The following is a 21,188-nucleotide window of genomic DNA, read 5'->3' as shown; positions in this document are numbered from 1 at the left end:
ATGTAACAGTGTGAAAAAAATAGCACATTCTTGACTCTGGTACTAAATAATAAAACTTGCAATAAAGGATCAGAAATGCAGTTTTGTAATTTGCTTTTTCAGAACAAGCGTCCGCTGGATTTTTTACCATTAATCATCGAATGACAAATCAGTCAATGCAGACATGTTGTTCCCTATTAGTTTGTATCAGTCGGAGCAAAGAACAGTCGATCACACGCACACACAAAAAATTCCCATAATTCGAAGCGTGTGTTTTTTTAAATTACATTATTCCTTTGAAAAACTCTGACTCATGCCCATTCCGCATCGTAAGATAATCACGTGCCAAATAACCCCTTCGTTCGTTACTGGCAGAGGGGAAAAGCTTGATTTGACTCGTTTTGACTTTCAATTATTGACGTTATGTCTTTGCGGGCTGATTATTGGTTTCCCCGTAGTCTGGCGTCTTGATTTGCATGTTATTTTTGTTTGTCTGCTTTGTTTGGTCACGCAGCCTTTATAAAGCACTGTGGACAATAATAAAAGCCTGGTTTTTATTTGCTGGATTAGCAATAAGCAGATTGCTTGGGTTTGTATATCGATGGTACCAGACACGCTAGACATTCCAGCAACCGTTGACAAATCCTGCGTGGCTCAACGCTTGAGCCTCTCGCATACATACTTAACACCCCTGCCAACTCTGTTATGTAATTCAAGTCTGCTGTTCCTAAGACTTTTACAGTGGTTGCCCCTCACAGGACACACTTCGTGGACAGCAGCAGCCTTATAAGGGCAGGGGTACTGTGTCACCGAAAAACGTCCCATAGCTTCCCAGGCACAATTGGTATGTACTATGAAAAATAATGACTCCCACTCTCCAGCTGTCTTCTGCCTGTGCCGTCTTGAGTGCTTTTTCTTTCTTTTGCATCTATTTTTTGCTCTCATCTTTGAGGATTAAGTAGTTTCCTTTCGTGAGACAGGAAAGCTGTGAGCCTGAAATTTGTTTATCTAAAGAGCTTCTTTCCAGTGCAGTCACAGATGACATCACGAGACTTTTCTTTTTTTGCTTACGAAACGATTGATTGGTAGAGTCATATTAACCGTAGCTACTGGCAATGTGTTACTGGGAATTTCAAAGACATTTTAATGTATTGTCTAAGGATGATTAAGATAGTGCTTCAACAGATCTCGCCCTTGTAGTGGGGAGAGATCTGAAAAATGATGTGTCCGTAACACAGACTCGCTTTATTTATGATGGGAAAACTCTTCATCTTCAAAGACACAAAGACTTCCTAGGGTTTCTGCGGCAAGGATTTGTGCCATTTCAGGTCTGGGAAATAAAACATCTGGGACAAACACCATCAAACTAGAACACACAATCGGATCTTATATCCGTTTGATACTTTAATGATATCAGCACTTGCAGGAGAAGACACTCTTTTCCCGGATTCAAAGGGAGAAAGGCTCTGTATCAAATTTGTGGCGGGCCAGAGTTCATCCTTTTGATTGGGTTCAGCTGCTGTCAGTGGTGTTTACCCACCAGCAGACTTGATTCAAACTTTCCAAACAGAAACAGAGTTATATATGAGAAGCCAGGGGAAAGATTGGCGTCAAATGTTTTAAATATGTATCATCGTATCTTTGGCATTAATTCAATAGTGACAGGAAACAGGGGGCGAGACTAGAGCAATGACACACGACTCAGCTAATTTTAGGTATTCTTGTTCATGTGATTGTGCGTAAATGTGCAAACATTCATAGTGATCCAGTATATAAGACAAAAACTGAGCTTGTGCAATTTTAATGAGCTTGAAAGTTAATATTTGGCATTTGCACCTTTATTCTTCTCACATCCTGAACTCTCTTAGGAAGGCTTTCTTGTCATTTCTTAAAATTAGTCTTCATAATTCTTCAGGCTTCTTGAAGGACATCTTGAAGGTGTTTTTCTATCCAGGCATGCTTTTACTGCATTGGCAGTCTGCTTCAGATCATTGTCATGCTAAAAAAAATGAAGCTACTATCAATCAGACACCTTACAGATGGTATTGGATGCATGGTGGATCAAGGTCTGATGTCTGTGTCATCTGTGTTCATAATTCCATCAATTTTGACAAGATCCCCAACACCACTGGCTCTCTGCATATTGATAATATGAGTCAAAATTGTCAAATTTGGATTCATTGCTCTATTAGACTTATTGCCACTGATTGTCAGTCCATTTCTTGTGCAAGTTCGGATACGGTGGCTTGCAAAAGTATTCAGCACATTTTGTCACATTACAGCCACAAACATGAATTAATTTTATTGGAATTCCACGTGAAAGACCAATACAAAGTGGTGTACACGTGAGAAGTGGAACGAAAATCATACATGATTCCAAACATTTTTTACAAATAAATAACTGAAAAGTGGGGTGTGCGTAATTATTCAGCCCCCTGAGTCAATACTTTGTAGAACCACCTTTTGCTGCAATTCCAGCTGCCAGTCTTTTAGGGTATGTCTCTACCAGCTTTGCACATCTACAGACTGAAATTCTTGCCCATTCTTCTTTGCAAAACAGCTCCAGCTCAGTCAGATTAGATGGACAGCATTTGTGAACAGCAGTTTTCAGATCTTGCCACAGATTCTCGATTGGATTTAGATCTGGACTTTGACTGGGCCATTCTAACACATGGATATGTTTTGTTTTAAACCATTCCATTGTTGCCCTGGCTTTATGTTTAGGGTCGTTGTCCTGCTGGAAGGTGAACCTCCGCCCCAGTCTCAAGTCTTTTGCAAACTCCAAGAGGTTTTCTTCCAAGATTGCCCTGTATTTGGCTCCATCCATCTTCCCATCAACTCTGACCAGCTTCCCTGTCCCTGCTGAAGAGAAGCACCCCCAGAGCATGATGCTGCCAACACCATATTTGACAGTGGGGATGGTGTGTTCAGAGTGATGTGCAGTGTTAGTTTTCCGCCACACATAGCGTTTTGCATTTTGGCCAAAAAGTTCCATTTTGGTCTCATCTGACCAGAGCACCTTCTTCCACATGTTTGCTGTGTCCCCCACATGGCTTGTGGCAAACTGCAAACGGGACTTCTTATGGTTTTCTTTTAACAATGGCTTTCTTCTTGCCACTCTTCCATAAAGGCCAACTTTGTGCAGTGCACGACTAATAGTTGTCCTATGGACAGATTCCCCCACCTGAGCTGTAGATCTCTGCAGCTCGTCCAGAGTCACCATGGGCCTCTTGGCTGCATTTCTGATCAGCGCTCTCCTTGTTCAGCCTGTGAGTTTAGGTGGACGGCCTTGTCTTGGTAGGTTTACAGTTGTGCCATACTCCTTCCATTTCTGAATGATGGCTTGAACAGTGCTCCGTGGGATGTTCAAGGCTTGGGAAATCTTTTTGCAGCCTAAGCCTGCTTTAAATTTCTCAATAACTTTATCCCTGACCTGTCTGGTGTGTTCTTTGGACTTCATGGTGTTGTTGCTCCCAATATTCTCTTAGACAACCTCTGAGGCCGTCACAGAGCAGCTGTATTTGTACTGACATTAGATTACACACAGGTGCACTCTATTTAGTCATTAGCACTCATCAGGCAATGTCTATGGGCAACTGACTGCGCTCAGACCAAAGGGGGCTGAATAATTACGCACACCCCACTTTTCAGTTATTTATTTGTAAAAAATGTTTGGTATCATGTATGATTTTCGTTCCACTTCTCACGTGTACACCACTTTGTATTGGTCTTTCACGTGGAATTCCAATAAAATTGATTCATGTTTGTGGCTATAATGTGACAAAATGTGGAAAAGTTCAAGGGGGCCGAATACTTTTGCAAGCCACTGTACTAATGCCAATGTTTACACAAGATTTATACGTTTCCCTTCCTTGAGTTACGTGCCCTTTTCATGCTTGAATGATTCATAGGTCAGTGTTAAATGGCTTAGTAAGCAAAAATAATATTCCCCTGAAAAAGGTCAGCTACAAGGCCTGGGCTGAAAATGAGTGAAAAAGCAGCCAGTGCACAAAGAAAAACTTTGAGTTGCTGATGACAACTTTTAGAAATTACAAGAAACTTGGAAGGAAAATATAAAGAAACGAGGAGTGGCTCAAAAACTTTTGCACAGGATAGTAAGTTTCTTAGTTGGTTAATAATAATATTAATAGTCCTGAAAACTATGAGAGCTTTTGTTTGAGCTGTTTGTATCATCATCATCATCATCTGTCAGAACACAGAATTATTGCTATTGCCAGTAGTCAGACGCAACACAGGCTTGCCCTCATAATTTGTAGAGCGAAACGAGGACAGAGTGAGGGAGGAAAAAGAAACAGGCATTTGGGTCGCCAACATTTAGCCGCAAAGATAAACACATATACACAACAATCGTTTCTCTGTAGTTTCTGCTTTCAGTGGTCTCGTACTAATTGCTGAAATAACCAAGAGATGAACGCTTTTATTTGGACTTTTTCATCATATTTTGTTTACAAACCAGATGATTACATTCCAACATGATTCAAGGGCAGTGCTACAGGAACCTCGAATGACACAAACTGATATGGCGGACTTTAAATTGTTCAGTGAAGTGTTGCTTTGGCTGCTCGCCCTGCTGAAGCTGGGTTTGTCTGTTCTTTGTCTGGGCGGGAGCTGCTGCTCTCTCCCATTTCCTTCTCTCTCCCTCGCTGAGGTAAAAATGAGTCACTGAGTCAGCAGCTGGTTTCCGTCATCCCTAATATCACTAGCATTTCACAGGAGACCAGCTGCCATCGTTACACTCTGACGACACCACTTCCCTTTGTCCTTTTATGGAAAAACTTGACTGTTGACAAAAGACCTACCAGGTTGATGATCAGATTTTTGTTCCCCGGTAAATCTGCGATTTATACGCTTGTTTAGGCAGAGCCTGTGTGTCTGATTGTAAAGAGTTTCTTTCCCTGTTAGAAGTCAGGTGAAAGTGTAGACCACAAAGATCGTGCTAATTTTCTATGTGCGACCCCTAACATTTACAGGAGCCAATCACGTGCAGGTAGATGATATAAGACTCGTGTTAAACAGCCTTAATAACTCATCAAGGGCCTTCCATAAATTATGGAAGTCTCATATTATCCTTCAAGTCTTGAGTATATGTGATCTGTGATAGAAAAATGTCTGTAAGTATAGGAAACCAGTATTAATCTCATCTGAGGAACCATAGAAACGTGACATGACAATGCTAACATGCTAATTTAAACCGACATCCAGTGCTCACCATCTAAGTTAACATTTGTAAAATAGCATTAAGCACCCAGCAAAACTTCACAGCAGTGATTTGAGTCTTGACTAAATGTCAGCAGCTGTGCAAATAGGTGCATGCTACATGTGCTGTACAAGAGTAGTTTTAATCCACTACTAAGATAGTGAAGTGATGGACTGATGCATGACTAAAGCGCTTTTCATTCGCAAAGCAGCTGTGCTGTGTCTTCAAGTGGAGGATGTGAACAACAAGAACCGCTTGTCAGCTTTGTTTTGGCGTATTATTCTAAGAGCTGGAACACTTGTACTTTTTATTATTCTACCACCCTGGACAAAGGTGAATCATAAAAACAAAAAGGAGGTGCCTGTTTTTGCCAGGGCTGTCAACTACGGATGAGTGGATTCCATTATCGAATGTTTAAACCAAGATGTTTAGTTTTCCCATTCCAGTGGCTGAAGGGACAGGCAGGTCTGTGTCTCGCTCCATCTCATCTTCCTTCCCATTTTCCTGTGAAGGGAGGTGCCGTGCTGAGTGCTGCTTATTTGAGGAGTCACTGTGGAATCTGCTGTCCCTTTTATTTTAACCGTGCAGGCATGGCAGCAAAGATGAGACAGACCACTCTGCTTGATGTTTATCCACAAGGCTTTGAGAAAAATATGGCCTGAATTCTTGGAGACAGGCACATATCCCCTTCATCCTCTCACCTGTTTTGTTTTCCAGGTGTGAGACTCACCCAAAGGCCTTTTCTGTACTTGTTGAGCAGTTCATCGCTCCACCCCGTCTGTTCCCAGTTTTTAAGTAAAGGCAGCCCCAGTGCGAAAAAGCATATGTGTTTTGTCATGTGGTGAAAACAAGATTAAAATCTCTACATTGCTATGAACTGCTGCTTAAAAAAAACTAGCTTTATTGATTTTGGCAAGAGGTTGTAGCTTTAGTGCACGATCCACCAACACTGTCCAGCTTAATATTCAGTTGTGTTGTCTGAAGGGAAGAAACTCACTGAACCCAAACACTAAATTTCAGGATGACTGGACACTGTTTAGCTCAACAAATCATTCCTGTCCTCACTAAAAGTAGTCCCCAACAGCAGCGTTTCTGGGTGAACCCATACTGAGTCTAATATCGTGAAACCAATAAAATTCCCTTTCCCATCACTCATAACCAGCTGTGGCAGATAGCTGCCCCTCCCTGAGCCTGGTTCTAATGTCAGGGTCTTCCTGTTAAAAGGGAGGTTTTCCTTCCCACTGTCACCAAGTGCTAACTCACAGGAGGGTCATCTAGTTGTTGGGGTTTCTGCTTTATTATTGTAGAGTCTTTACCTTACAACATAAAGCGCCTTGAGACAACTGTTTTTGTGATTTGGCACTATATTAAAAAACTGAATTCAAGTGAACTCTCTTTCACAAGCAGCCACAGGTAGGTTTTTGATGGCATTCATGGACTATGTTTTGCAATAAATGGCTATTGTATCGACATCCTGTGTTGACTTCTGCAGTATTAGTTGCAGAATTTCCATACCAAGCTGTTGCTCATTGAACGGTCTCCTGCTGCTAATGCGTCACGTTAAAACCATTCAATTGTGTGAAACACGCAATGGCTTGTATTGTTAATCAGAAGGAATCAGGAAACCGTGTATTTGTCATTGAGACCTACCACAATTGTTCTTCTGAAATCTATCTGCAAAACAAAGACAGTTATCATTTTATGCATTTTTTTAGCTGACAGTTAACATCTGTACGAGTGGGTCTTTGACTCTGTAGGAATAAACACGTTACATAAACAGCCCAGCAGTTACTATTTTCTGTGCTTTTTGCCTGAACAGACAGTGAAGCAAATGATTATTGAGTGTCTTGTCCAGTAAAATATGGCGTGTTTGTTTGGCTTCACTGTAAACAGATACTTCAGTTGTTCTTTGCGCTGCACTTTACACAAAATAGCTGTTGCTGCGGTAACAACAAGCATCATTAAATCAACAAGAATTGAAATCTAAACAAAGTGCGACTACCATTTTACGAACTATGTTCATGCACTTTCTCAATAAAGTCATCTCCGTCCATTAAGAACTTAGTAACAACCAGGAGCTCTCACTTATCTTTGTGCCAAAAGATAAGTGAGAGCAACAAGCCTTATTTATCCACTGTTAAACAAAACCAATTTATTAGGACCTCTAAAGTTAGCACATTTGAGTTCAACTTTCCCTCTAGCCCCTTAAAGGCCATCGCCTCGTACCCCTCTGAAACAAGATTACTTTAGTTGACTAAAACTAAACTAAGAAGTAAAACTAGATGTGAGTAAATAAATTATTTAACTAAAATAAAAATAAAAACTTGGTCTTGGTAGCTGGGGATCGGTCCTCCGCTCCTGGCTGCCGCCCGGCTCACAATTCAGTGGTCGATCTACATCCCTACCCTCACCTATGGTCACGAGCTGTGGGTAGTGACCAAAAGAACGAGATGGCGGATACAAGCGGCGGAAATGGGCTTCCTCCAAAGGGTGGCTGGTCTCTCCCTTAGAGATAGAGTGAGGAGTTCGGCCATTCGGGACGGGCTCAGAGTAGAGCTGCTGCTCCTCCACATCGAAAGGAGCCAGTTGAGGTGGTTCGGGCATCTGACAAGGATGCCTCCTGGGTGAGGTGTTCCGGGCATGTCCCACCGGGAGGAGGCCCCGGGGCAGACCCAGGACACGCTGGAGAGATTATATCTCTCGGCTGGCCTGGGAACACCTTGGCGTTCCCCCGGACAAGCTGGAGGAGGTGGCTGGAGAGAGGGAGGTCTGGGCTTCTGTGCTTGGGCTGCTGTCCCCGCGACCCGGCCCCGGATAAGCGGAAGAAAATGGATGGATGGATGGATGGAAAAATAAAAACTTGGCTTAGTAGACTGGCCTGGTGAAAGTTTTAGTAGAACTTCCCTGATGAGGTATTGATGGACATACTGATAAGACTGTGAGTCAACTGTTTCCAGAAAGGATTGTGTTTTTATTGTAACATCTACGCTGATTTTCCTAAATCCTGACTCTGACATATGCAATCCACAGAAAAAGAATTAAAACAAATTAAAAACAAAAAGTGAAAATGAACTAAAAATAAAAAAAACAATTAGAAAATACAAAACTTTAATAACTCTTTCTGAAGACTTCCATGTGAGCATTTGTGATTTTAACATGAACTTGAAACTTGCACAGAGAGCTGATTCACGTCTGACGAGTCCGATTTTTCTTTTCTTTTAGAAGCACAAGATTCATAAAAAGAATAATAATAAAAAAAAGCTCTGCACAGAGACTCTTATCTTTGTTTAATCCATTCAAAAAGTACACTTTCAGTTACCCGGCAACTGGTACTCAAAGTATAAATAATCACTTTCCCAAAATGTTTGATTTCCCTTAATTACACACAAAAAGAAATGTTGATTAGTTTCCATATGAAAACACAGGGGAACACGTCATTCCTTGATTAGAACGTTTTCCGACTAATGCCAGAAATCCTTCACTGCTGTAAAATGATTTGTGGTTTGGATCAGATAACGTCTCTGAAGAAACTATGATGAGGGTTACCAATAATTGCCATTTACTTCAGCCTGGGTTTAATGACGGTGTCTAGGCTGAGCCTTGCCATTCTCTGAGTGAATCCCGATTGTTCAGATGTAATTTTTCAGCCATGAACACAAGACCATCGCTTGACTGTGATTTTTGACTCGGGGTGGTCGATTGGGGTTGAGATCCTCATTAAGAACAGGTACTGATAAAGCAACACAGCAAAGCTTATGTGGTACTTTGCAAATGTTTAAGGGGACTTTTCTGGTTCTTGTGGGATATGCAGAGAGCGGACACCCCTCCCTGTGTGTGAGCTGCTCTGTGGTGTTTGGCTCCCGAGCCTACATGACACCATGCGTCTGTACACTGGCCAGCCTAACTTTCCTTCTCGTTTGACTTTAGTGAATGCTTTTATTACAGTCTTACATTCTACTTTGCAAAGAAAGTGAGAAAGTGGAGAAATGATTTCAAAGCTCACGCGGAGAGGAACAGGAAAGCTGTTTTACAGACCCTCGGGGCAGAATGTGTCTCATTGGAAAACTCTCAGGGCAAACTCCTTTAGTTCTTAGAATCTGAGGTCATTTTGTTGCAACCTCATTTCCCTCTCGGTCTGGGCTGTCCAGGGGATCGCTTCGCACCCCATTATAAATATGATGCAGTGGCAGGTCCGGAGAGATCAGTAAATACAGGAACCGACAAAGGCTTAACAGGCCGTGGAGCCCATCTTGTCTGATCGCCATCAGCCAGTGCTCAATGTGAATTGAGACAAGCAGAAATATGACTTCATGTCAGCTCAAGAAGCATCAACATCTGCAGCTCTGCTTCTCTTTTCCCATCTTCCCACAAAATATCAGAAAGCCCTCGGCCGAAAGCGTATTCACCCCGTCATCTGGTCCTCTTTAATGCCTGGCAGAAGAACCACCCACTTGGGCTCAGTCATTGTGTGATACTTTAGCTGGACATGGCAATTTCTGTTTTTCTTTTTCATTACTGGACCAATTTGAAGGAATTTCACGGTCTTTTTTTTTTTTTTCAAAGCCACTTTATGAAAGAGTCGATTCTTTACCTTCCAAAAACAACAACCTGCACGTGTTAATTCTCGCTAGAGCTGACAGTGTTGTGCCTGTATCAAAGTGATTTAAAACCTTAACTATCGATTAAGAGTATGTGGAATAACTGTGGGGAAAAAGTGCAACGTGTCATTTTAATGGAAAATTACAAATTGGTCCACGTCCATTGCCACCTGTTTGTCATTTCTGCATTCCTCGGAGTGTAAGTCAACAGACTGTTGCTATGTAGAAATGCTGTATACAATCCCACAGCTGACCCTTCGGGGAGAAGATCCAAATTGGCAGCAGGTCAAATGGCAAGCTCAAGACCGCTCAGGACAGTGGGAGGAAGAGGGGGACATGAGGGGGCAGGGAAGAGAGGGCTTTGAGTCACGCAGCCCAAAGGAGTGAATCACACCTCTCTGCAGGACTGGCTGACAGACTGATTGACTGACCCGTGTTTGGATCCATCACAGCCGTGGAAATGGCTGGAATCTACGCAGCGACTGGGAAGACGCTCCACATGTGTATACTTGACAGGAGTGTGTGCATGATGGGCCACATGCACTTACATCAAAAGTCACTTTTGAACATAGACGTGAAATTTAAAAGGGGCATTATGCAAATGAAACCTTTCCTATTCATAGAATCCCAATTGCAGTGTTTATCAACGTTTTTCACTGTCAAGATAATTATAAGATCTGTAGCTCTGGGTAGGACGGGACTTTTTGTAATCGCTACATTGGGATCTGAAGAGTATGTGTTTGTGGAGAGAAAACTTCCAAAAAACAAGCTCTGTCTAAGATGGTTTACATACCACAGAGGAGACAGATTATGTGGACACACGGAGCAGAGACAGGAACTACGACATCCAAACACAAGGGGAATATTTCACCCTAATGCTAAACCCGTACTTGACCTAATGCCAGTTTCAGACTGGGACTGACGAAGCTAAAATTAGACACGGAGGGGATATAAGACGACTGTGTTAGATTTAAAAGGATGAGCTTCTGCCCCTTATTTTTCCCATCACTTCCTGTGGGCTTGGGAAAGTCGCTCAGTCAGACGTACTGTTTGCTACAATAATGCCGTCTGATGTTGCTCTCAGATTACTACTTCTCTTCATGTCTGAGCCATCATGTGCATCCCACGTGAGATATCTGTTGCTTAAAGGTCAACTGAAGAGCCAGCCTGTTTCTTTCTCCACAATAATCAGATGCCCAAAAGTGAATAGAGGCATAATATTAAATGTCTCATATGAAGTCATTCTTGTAAAAGCAGGGTTGTGCTGTTGTAGTCTGGAACAAACACTTTTTGACCCTTGAGATAAAACAAAACAGATTTCCACAAGCTGGGGGAAAATGGTTTCATCACAGTAACTTTTGTGACCTTCTTCAGAAAGCAAATTCTCTATAACCACAGTAGGAAGGACGGTCAGTATTCTCTCCAAAGATATTTTTTCTTATTCTCTCATGTGCTGAAATGTGGAGGATAGCCATAGTTATCCTGACTGGGAAGTCTTAAATCAATGGCAGAGGTTTGCTTTTTCATTCTGCACAATCATTCCTTCTCTTTCTTCCCTTTATGCAATCATATCGTGGCCTTATAAGCCTCTTAGATGTCATTTCAAAAGTGTTGGTCTTAGTGAACAACAAAAAAGACTCAAACTGAAAAGAGATTTATTATTTGAGTATAAGGTACGAGCTGCAAAGCTTTTTAGTGACTATAAGAACATTGTTTATGCAGTGTTTGGTTAGGTTTGGTTTGGTGTTTGGTTCAGCAAGTTTCACACAAGAATTCCAGTCAGTGTTGGGAAAAACCAGGTCAGGACATTGCTCAAAGCTCAGACTTTCTCACATAAAATTCTCAGTTTGATTCAGGAAAAGGTGCTACTCGAGAGCATACAGGTGAGGCAGAATATGTGATGTTCATTTGTTACCATAAATTCACCTGGACAATTACAGTCACGGTTAAAAGAAAATACACCCTCTGTCCATTCTAATTTTTTTCCTTCAGTCTCACATGGACTCAACAGGTTGTCAGATAGACTGTGCATTAGGGAGTTATCAGGTTAAAGGCTTTTTAATGTCCAGTCCAACTGAGATGGGCATTTGTCTTCTCATGCAAGAAGCAAATGTTGCATCATTTGTAAGGTTTTCAGAAAAAAATCCGCAGTAAGATTTTGTGCATTGCATTTGGTAGCCAGGGAATCTCAGAGGTTAGTATCCTGTCTTTTTTTCTAATATTTTCTGACTTTGACACATCATTTTCTAGAAACCTGATCATCATCATTTAAATTATGTAGAAGAATATTCCATTTCAAATATAGAGGATGAAGTATTCTGCAATATGTTGTGCTAGTTTTATACAGAATAGAAAAAGAAAACATCTACGGTAATGGACATGTTTGGTTGCATAACCAACCGAAGTGAACCCTTCCTAAGAACACAGAGTACAGAGACTCTTCAGAGCTTTTGATATCTGGATTGTCGTCTTTGCTTTGGCCTGGTCTAAGTTAGAGGGATCAAAATGTAGCAGCAGACCAAGTCTCTATCAGATAAAGAGGCCCAAAGACTTGAGAACATTTTACACACTATGCGGCCTCAGCACAGTTAAAGCCCAGGGAATGCTGGGTATGAACATAAGAAACACCCAGAGGGCAGGTCAAAGCCTATGAAGTACATTAAGTTTTTTAAGTTTTTCCAGGGATCCTTTCAAAATTATCCAGCAAGAATAGCAAGAAAGTGGCTTCTTACCAAAGATCAATTCAGCTGGAATAGTGTGAATTATTTTTATTTTAGAATACAGACAGAACTGTAAGTCTTTTCCCTATGCTGCTTTCTTTGCACATCCACATCAAGTGCTGGTCAGCACGTGTTAGGCATGTGCAGAGAGAGCCTGGGGTTTTGGGGAAACATCAAATCAGCAAAAAGTGCTTTAAAAAAGGTGTGATTACATTAAGAATCCAATCTAAACTCACCACTACCTTACAAAACGACTAACTGGCTTTTAAGTGTGAGCTGTTCTGTGTCCGGATGCCGATGTCTAATTGGGATGACGTTAGTGCTAATGGTAGAACACGATTGAGGTGGCAGGAATAACACAGCAGGCTGCCACGGGGACTGCATATCCTATATTCTGTTGGTTTAGGTTTGGTGGGAGAACAAATATTGAAGTCAGCTTTAAAACTGAACCCTGCACGCCTCTTTTCTCTGGAACTTGCATAAAGAGACGGCGACCGCAACGTGCCTTCCTTTCTCTCAGCAGCTGCACAATTCTCATCTGCGGCACACCAGCTTCAATAGACATCTCGTTTGACTGCTGTCAGCATGATCATTAAGTCTCTCGATTTGGGTCTGTTTAAACAAGCTCCTCTGACGCTCAGTGGCCGCACGAAATCATTTCCCAGCCACGGGATGATTTGCTTCTCTCTACCTGTGGTCACGCATTGGTCCATTTAACGGGTGGTCAAACATACTTACTGTAAGGCAGAATAAACACTTCAAGTCATGTTTGTATTATCTCCCTTGGCTTGAAAGAGTGCAAAAACTGTATCCACCTGTTTCTGTTATCACCCACGAGGAATGTAATGTGTTGTTAGTGTGTGGTTTAAATTTGGTTTTACGCAGTCACTCTGAAACCGACTCCTCACATATTTACTGGCTTAACAAGCCTAGAATAACCGAGTTGTGGTGCCGCACAGAAAACAAAAAAAAGAATTACATTTTTAACCTGATCTTAGTGCTTAACTGAAACATTTTGAGGTCATCAAATCTTTTACTACACATCATAAACAGGACATAAACCCCTTGTGTGATGTGACGACATTTCACTCAAGCACTCCAAGCAAGACTTGAAGAACTACTAGGCTTTAACTTCTTTCTAATACCTATAGAGATATTTTGAGGAGTAAAGGGAAACTTTGACCTACTAGATAGAAGTTTAGTTCAGTTTCACCAAAGTCAACAGGATTACGTTTCATCCATTGCAAAAAGTGCAAAGAATGATTCAGATGGCGTACATTGAGTTCCAAGGTATCCTCACAGGTCTAGACGGAGGACATACCTTTCTGTCTGAGTCCAGTTGTAACATGCCATCAGACCAAGAGCATCAATGTCCTCTCATGGCAAAACCATCTGCTATGCTGGTCAGATTCTCTGAATGCTTTGTGTTCTGTGATTTGAGACATGTGTGTTTTAGTAGCGGTGTAGTAGCGGCTGGTAAGGAGGAGGGGTTTCTTTTTTTTTTTCCAAAATGCATCTACATTATGGATTTATTTGATTCTCTGATTCCTTAATAAATGCTAAAAACCACCTTGCCTTCGGTGGAGAGGTCTAATATGCTTTAAAAAGCAACGCTGGACATTATTTCCTCATGATGATTACCTTTACAGTCTGAAATGTGGCTTTGAGGGTATAGATGCCACATCTTATTCTCTTTTATGGTTTGCCCAATGGCAGGCATCACACCGTTTGTGCATGCACCCTTTTTGGCCAACGTGTCAGCCAAAGCCAGAGGCCACACAGGGCACAGCTTTGTGGGCATCTGAATCTTCTCCAAGTCAGGGGAGGTCTGCCTTGTTGACACATGAAGTCAATTTGAGAAAAGAGTCTGTTATGCCAGACTCACCGAAGGTGGGTAAGGAAAAATGCAAGCTTTGGCTGGTTTGTGAGACGCTGCTGTCTCTGCTGAGTGCTGAAAGATCCATCAGTGTTTGCTTCCCTACCAACATTCTCAGTACCAACAAAGTTTACTGAGCAATAACCTGTATGAACTCCCATTGGGAAATAAGGTGTTGAAATATTGTCTTACGTCTAGAGTCAGGTTATGCCCTTGTCATAACACTCCTACAAAGCTAAATAATTTCCTTTGGGTACTGCTGGGATTGCTTACCACTGGGTGATTGTTGTGTCCAATAGTAGCAGCAGGCATGTGCTTAAAAAGCCCCAGAGGTCTTGCGGTTTCTACTCTTCTATTTGTTTCCTAATGTGAGGAATATGAAGTATGGCCTGGCAGCCTGTGAACACTCAAAAAGACCTAAGGCACTGTATGTGACATTTTTAGGGCGATAAGAGTTTAAAAGTGCAAAACCCATTATAACCATTAATCATGTCATTCCCATCTGGAGGTGGCAAAAGTACAGACATTCTTCATTCAAGTAGTACTTCAGTAAAAACTGATGTATTCATTCAACTTCTTTACTCAAATGAAAGTGAAAAAGTACAGGCTCTAAAATGTACTCAAAGTATAAGTAAAAATTAGATTTTTGGAGGGCATTGCTACCAACTATCTTTGTGAAAAGCTAACTGAACTTCATGACATATTAATATGATAATAAAATAATATTAATACAAGTAAATACAAACTCTGTTTCAACCTGAATTCTAATTCTAGTTAATTCACACAGTTTGAACACTGTTATGTAGAAGACATCCAGAAAGGAACAAAGGGAATTTAAAAAAAAATATGGTGAGTGTAAGTGATTTCCTCCACAGAAAAATAAGTACAGTCAGGGGTTAAAGTTGGATTTTACAGGTGAGGAAAGCATAAGATTGGGTGTAGAGACACAGTGTGGTGAAAAGAATCACAAATCAGTCACAATAATTTCTACAGTGAGCTCCAGTAGATTTGTGTACAGTTGACCTGTGCTGCTGCTGCTCTGAGATTTACTGCTCTTTGTGGATTTACATCAAGATATAAGCAGAGCCATGAACTGATTTCAAGCCTTAGACAGTATAAGGTTTGCATGATTCTGTGAGTTAAGTTAAAGAAATACATTACCCCTGATGTAACTAAACACTGACCATGAACACTACAGCTGCTATGTACCAGTTCAGCATGTAAATTTCACCACAGTACTGCAAACTAAACACTTTAGCTTGCAGTAAATTGTACTAAATTGCACTACCTAGTATTTCCATGCAACACAACATTAGGATACCTCAGTTTGTTCTGCAAGACATTTCACACATTCCAACACAATACAATGAATGAGCAGATGTAAGCTTTACATTTCCAGGTTATCAAATGTCACTGTCACTCCTTATCTTAAAAAATATTCTCTCTTCTTCCTGTCTTGCCTTTCTTACATCTTTCTCCATTTCTGAGTGAAGTTGTCTCGCACTCTATTCTCTGCCTGGGAAATACAACAGCTGTATCTTTAGCTAGCAGACACACTGTGTGACAAACTGCTGATATTTTTTGAGTCCTTTGAAACATTGCATTAGAAATGACATGAAGCAATGGTGATGCTTCTCTTCTGTTATGCTAGCTAGATGCTGAAATGCTGTGACATCTGCAAAAATACTGTTCTGGATCATTCTGGCCCACTTTATGTGTATAGTGTTATAAATGATGGCTAAATTATATGTTTGTTTTGGGGGGGTTTTCATCTTGTCATGTGCAATAATAATCACTGACACACCATGTCTGATGTATTATTATTCCCTCCATTTAGACCTGAATCAGTTTAATTTCTCAAATTCCTTAAACTTAACAACAAGCCTGTTTTTAAAATGAAAGCAATAGACAGTAAAGATATTTGTGCAAAAGCTAAAAGTAAAGTCATTAGAAAAATTAATAAAATTACAGATACCCAAAAAACCTACCTCCCACCTGTGTTCCTATCTAAATGCATTTAAAACCAGATCTCTCCCTGAATTCTTGCGTTACTATTGCTGTAAAGCACTGGACATGTAACCCACCCACTGACCTTTTCTTCATTAGAGCTCAGATCTCCAGTGTGGACAAATTGATGGCTTTGTACCTGAAAAGACAAAGACTTCACTCATGTACAGATTGAACAGTAAGTGCAGCACTGCCAGTGAACAGAGAACAGCAAGTTATATTACACTCTTAGCAAAAATCCCAACAATCAAACGCTTCAGAGCTACTTGAATGCAAGAAGATATAGGTAATCGCAGTAAAAGCAGGCTGACCGCCTAGCATGTGATAGAAAATAGGTAATAATGAGGCTGGTGTTGTTCTCAACAGTTTACTCCATTCAGTGAGAGTATTGGGTTGGCAGTGCCAGCCTGTGAGAGAAGATAGTTGTGCTGTGCAATTTGTCTCAACCAGGCAGAGGGGAACCTTAATCTTTGTGTCTTTACTTAAAGACAAAACAAGACAAAAAAAAAAAAAACAAGCTAAAGGGAAAAGCCTTCAGCTATGCCAGCCAAAAGAAATTCAACAAACTGTATTTTTGACCACTGGACGGATATAGGGCAGATATACAGTACAATGCCCTCCAACAAAACTGACCCTGTGGAAAATGAAACGAGTGAATTCAACAGTGCCTGATCTCACTCATTTCAGCTCCGAAAGGCTTTCTTTGAAATCAGCCACTGGCAAAAAGTCTGACGTCATACTTTAAACAGATCAAGCTACTCCTAACTATGCAGGCTGATGAATGAAAACTTTGGGGGAACTTAACAAACCCTAACATGGACTTCTTGAACCAACTGACATGTCCCATTGCTGCATACCAACAGCAGCCAATTTGATAGCATATGGCTGTTGTCACAACTATCAAGGCCTATTCATGTGTTGAGACTCTGGTTTAATGAGTTGATCCTCTCCCCATTGGCGCAAAGTTTGCACTTACTGTAGACTGAGTAGTCTCAGTTGGCTTGATGTAGCTGTTTCAAGATTCAAGATTTAAGGTCTTTATTGTCAATACAACAATATACACAGTATACAGCGTACTGAAATGCCGTTTCACCCCAAGCCCCCCATGGTGCATTTATAAGAATATAAAAAAATATATCTTCAAGAGATATAAGACTAGAAATTACAAATAAATAATAACTCGCTAAATTTGGGTAAAATTAAGAGATAAAAAGGTACTAACTATGTCTGTGGTTGAAGTTTACTATATCTCTGGACTGGATTACTTCATGGTGGCATGCTAGGTCGCAGCAGTCGCGCTGGGTCCAAACCATGCTGCAATTTTGTTTTGATATAGCTGTTGAGAACATGAGAAGAGTCCATATTTTAAATGTATTTGCTACCGAGCCGGTTTGCTTATTTAGGTATGGGTACATTGCAAAGACAAAGATCCTCTGTAAATTATTGCAGTACACAAATAATTTTAAGAATTGATCAGACTTTTTAGAATGTCTATTAGCATATTTACCCACATTTCTCACATAACTGCCTTAATAATTATCTGTTGGGAACAAAACTTTTTTTTTCTTTGTTGGGCGGTTAAATAGTTTGAAGGTGGTTGCTAACGGACATTCCTGCTCTACTTTTTGGCACATGCATTCTGGGTATATTTTCAGTTGCCACGTGGCTTAGCTAATCACAATAAAGCAAACACAAGCACTTGTTAGCTGGTTGGTATCACTGCTTTAAAACGTTCCTTTAGCTAAAGCTAAAGGGGAAGCTAACTGTAGGCTACTGAAACTTACACATTTCCTGTATATAAGAACTTTGTTGCCCACCAAGGAAGTTTTAGCTTTCCCACAATATAAACTGCATAAATAATATGAAAATACACAGAAATCAGGTAATAAAGGTAACACTGACTATTTTTATCAGTGGTTAGCGCTGTTGCCTCATAGCAAGTAGGTAGGTTCTAGGTTTGAACTTCCTGCTCAGCTGGGGCTTTAGGTTAATAGTAGGGGTGCAACGATACACAAAATTCACGGTTCGGTTCGATACTTTGGTGTCACGGTTCGATATTTTTTCGATACAAAAAATGTTCATGCCTTTTTAATTTGTCATATATTAAAATTATAAATATATATTTTAACTCAAAAGTACAGTTTTTAAATTTAATGTTGCTGAAACAACAAAGTAATAAATCTATCTGATCGAGAAATCACTCATCTTTGGAAAAAGAGAGTTTATTACAGAGAAATGGCTCTTTCCAAAATAAAAGCTATACTATACGCTTCTTCTGGGGTATACTCTCAGCAGCATATTAAACATATCAGGTCCCCATAAGGAGAATCATGTGCTAACGGCGGTCTAAATGACACGGGTAAAGTTTGTAGCATGCGTGCTTGTTGTTTTTGTCTGCTTCCACTTGTCTTCGCACTAGGATAATGTCGGCGTAAATGTGCAGTCATATTCGTTGTGTTCCCACTAGTGCTGTAAGCGTTAATCTTGTTGAAATGACGTTAACGCCACAACACGGCAAATCTCCGTTAACGAGCTACCGCGGATCGCCCCGTGCGTGAGGCTGGACGGCGTCAACACGTTAACAAGCTAACTGCGCTAACGCACTAGTTCCCACCAATGTAATTGAGCATTGCGTGGCACATCCAACACACTGTTTTACTTTTGTCCATGATGCGCTTACCTTCAGGGTCATACTTCACATGAAGACCAAAATAGTTCCAAACGCCAGATCTGAATTAGGGTGGGGGAGGTTCAATTTGCCATGTTGCAACGAGCAACTTCTGTCTCGCTAGCTTGCGCTGCGCTCAGTGGATCTCCGCTCGACAGCCTAGGCGGATAAGTCGAACGCAGATCCACTGAGCTCTCAACACAGACAGCATCGTCAGAAGAAAAGTTGATAAAATAAATTAAAAATTTTGTATTGTTCGATACATATGCGTACCGAACCGAAAGCACTGTATCGAACGGTTCAATATCGATACGAGTATTGTTGCACCCCTAGTTAATAGGTGATTCTAAATTAGTCATAGGCATGCATGTGGTTTCTGTTTGTCTGTGCTGGACCTTTGCTAGGTGTTCCCCATCTTTTGCCCTGTGATAGGCTCCTGCCTCCCCTGTGGCCCTGAGTTACATAAGCAGTTAAAAAAACTAATGTGTGCCTGACCTTGTTATATTAATGTCATTCAGACATCTTGTGGTGACAGAGTGCACGCTGTTGGGCTCCAAAGGGGGTTTATCAGTTTGGGGCTTTAAACTTCGCTTTCAGTGTTATTTCAACCCAGCCAACCTGCTCCTCGTGGCTTTAGAAATATTACTTTCATCAAACGCCCAGTCTGATCTATTTTGGTTTACATTTTTCTTTTGGAGAAAATGTGCTTTGTATTTTCCCTCTTTCACTTTGTGTAAGTAGAAAAACAGAACTGTTTAAGCATGGGTGCTATCTTGTTTAGTCCAGATTTACTGTGGCAATAGACGGGGTTCACATCTCCTGTTTCTGTTGATGCTGTGTTGCCAAGCCCTGTAAGTTATTGTGGTGTTTATATTGAGAGTGGAATTATGGTAAGAATGTGCCACAATGTGCCGGGGCAGGCTGTACTGGCTGTTGCTTTGGTGGTGGTCTGAGGCTGCTTAATACTGGCACTTTGGTTCTGGAAGAGCATTGAGCCTCTGGATTGATGAAATACCGCCAAGATCCAGCATCTGAAGCTTGAATTCATTACACATGTCCCCAGTCTCCCTGTGATCATTTGCCGGGCCTTGATCACCCGTGGGGAGAAATACCACACAGAATCCCTCCTCTGTCTCCTGAGGAAGTTTGTTGTTGAGAGTGAGAGCTACTAGAGACTCTGAAAATAGATAAATATTATTGGTAAGCCACAGAATTTAGCTGAAGAAAATTTAGAGAGTCTTCTCAAGAGGCTTCACAGCTTTTTGCTTTATAGAAAGAGACATCGGCTTCCTAATCTCACATGTGGTCCAAGGAGAGTTCATTACTTTCAGGGTTTACTCACCAATAAGCTTGGGGTTGGATAAATAGCTGTTGTGTATCATTAGAATTAGCCTGCTGTGATGGAGTTAAGCATGAAGACAGAGTGGCCCTGCCAGTGTCTCAGAAAAGGTTAAGTTATCTAACGAGACAGAAGATCCGGTTTTACACCAGTCATCAACTTGCCATGAACTTCAGCTGAGTTACAGCGCAAATTCCAGTCAAATGTAACACATACTGTAGTCCTTTGACCTCTTGCACTGGTGTTTACAACACACTTACTTATCTATACGATCAGTGAGCAGCAAGGTATTTTAAATGGTTGTTATCAGTCTCCTTAAGTCTCGTTAAACTAAGCAAATGAATCTGATTTCTAGCGTTCTGACAATTTCACCTCTAAAAAAATATTTTGCAATGTGTAAGGCAAGAATGATATCTGTTAACAAACGTCTTTGACCACAACACTAGAAACCTGCTGTGCCTCTTGTTGTAATAAGCCATATTTCAAGCAAAAAGTGTGCCGTCTGAAGTCACATATTATTTTCTTCTTGGTCTTTTTTTCCTGGATTGTGATCAAAGAAAAGGAAATCACATGAACTAAATGATGAGGAATGTGTTCGCCACAGGACTTGCTCATTATTTAGGGCAAGAATTTTCCATTCGTCCAGTTTTGCATCATATGTTGCACATAAACAACTGTCTGGAAAACAACAAAGTCTTGCTGGATCATATATATTTGGTTATTTTCATGTGATCTCAAGCTCCAAGCTGGTCTAGGCAGCCTGTACTCACTCAGCACCTCCTC

The 21,188-nt window shown here is 41.0% G+C and overlaps 1 protein-coding gene across 1 annotated transcript in view; it reads left to right on the top strand.

Annotated features, from left to right (window-relative positions):
• Positions 1-733: 733 nt before the first annotated feature.
• LOC134645528 (KATNB1-like protein 1) overlaps positions 734-21,188 on the top strand; it is a 38,728-nt gene continuing 18,273 nt past the window's right edge. Inside the window, exon 1 of the mRNA XM_063498995.1 lies at positions 734-823. The gene's annotated coding sequence lies outside the window, so the exon portion shown is untranslated. The remainder of the gene's footprint in view (positions 824-21,188) is intronic.

The sequence above is a fragment of the Pelmatolapia mariae genome, linkage group LG16_19 (genome assembly GCF_036321145.2).
Source record: "Pelmatolapia mariae isolate MD_Pm_ZW linkage group LG16_19, Pm_UMD_F_2, whole genome shotgun sequence".
Lineage (NCBI taxonomy): Eukaryota > Metazoa > Chordata > Actinopteri > Cichliformes > Cichlidae > Pelmatolapia > Pelmatolapia mariae.
The sequence above is the reverse complement of the archived record's forward strand: the minus strand, read 5'-3'. Positions and strand labels throughout refer to the sequence as shown.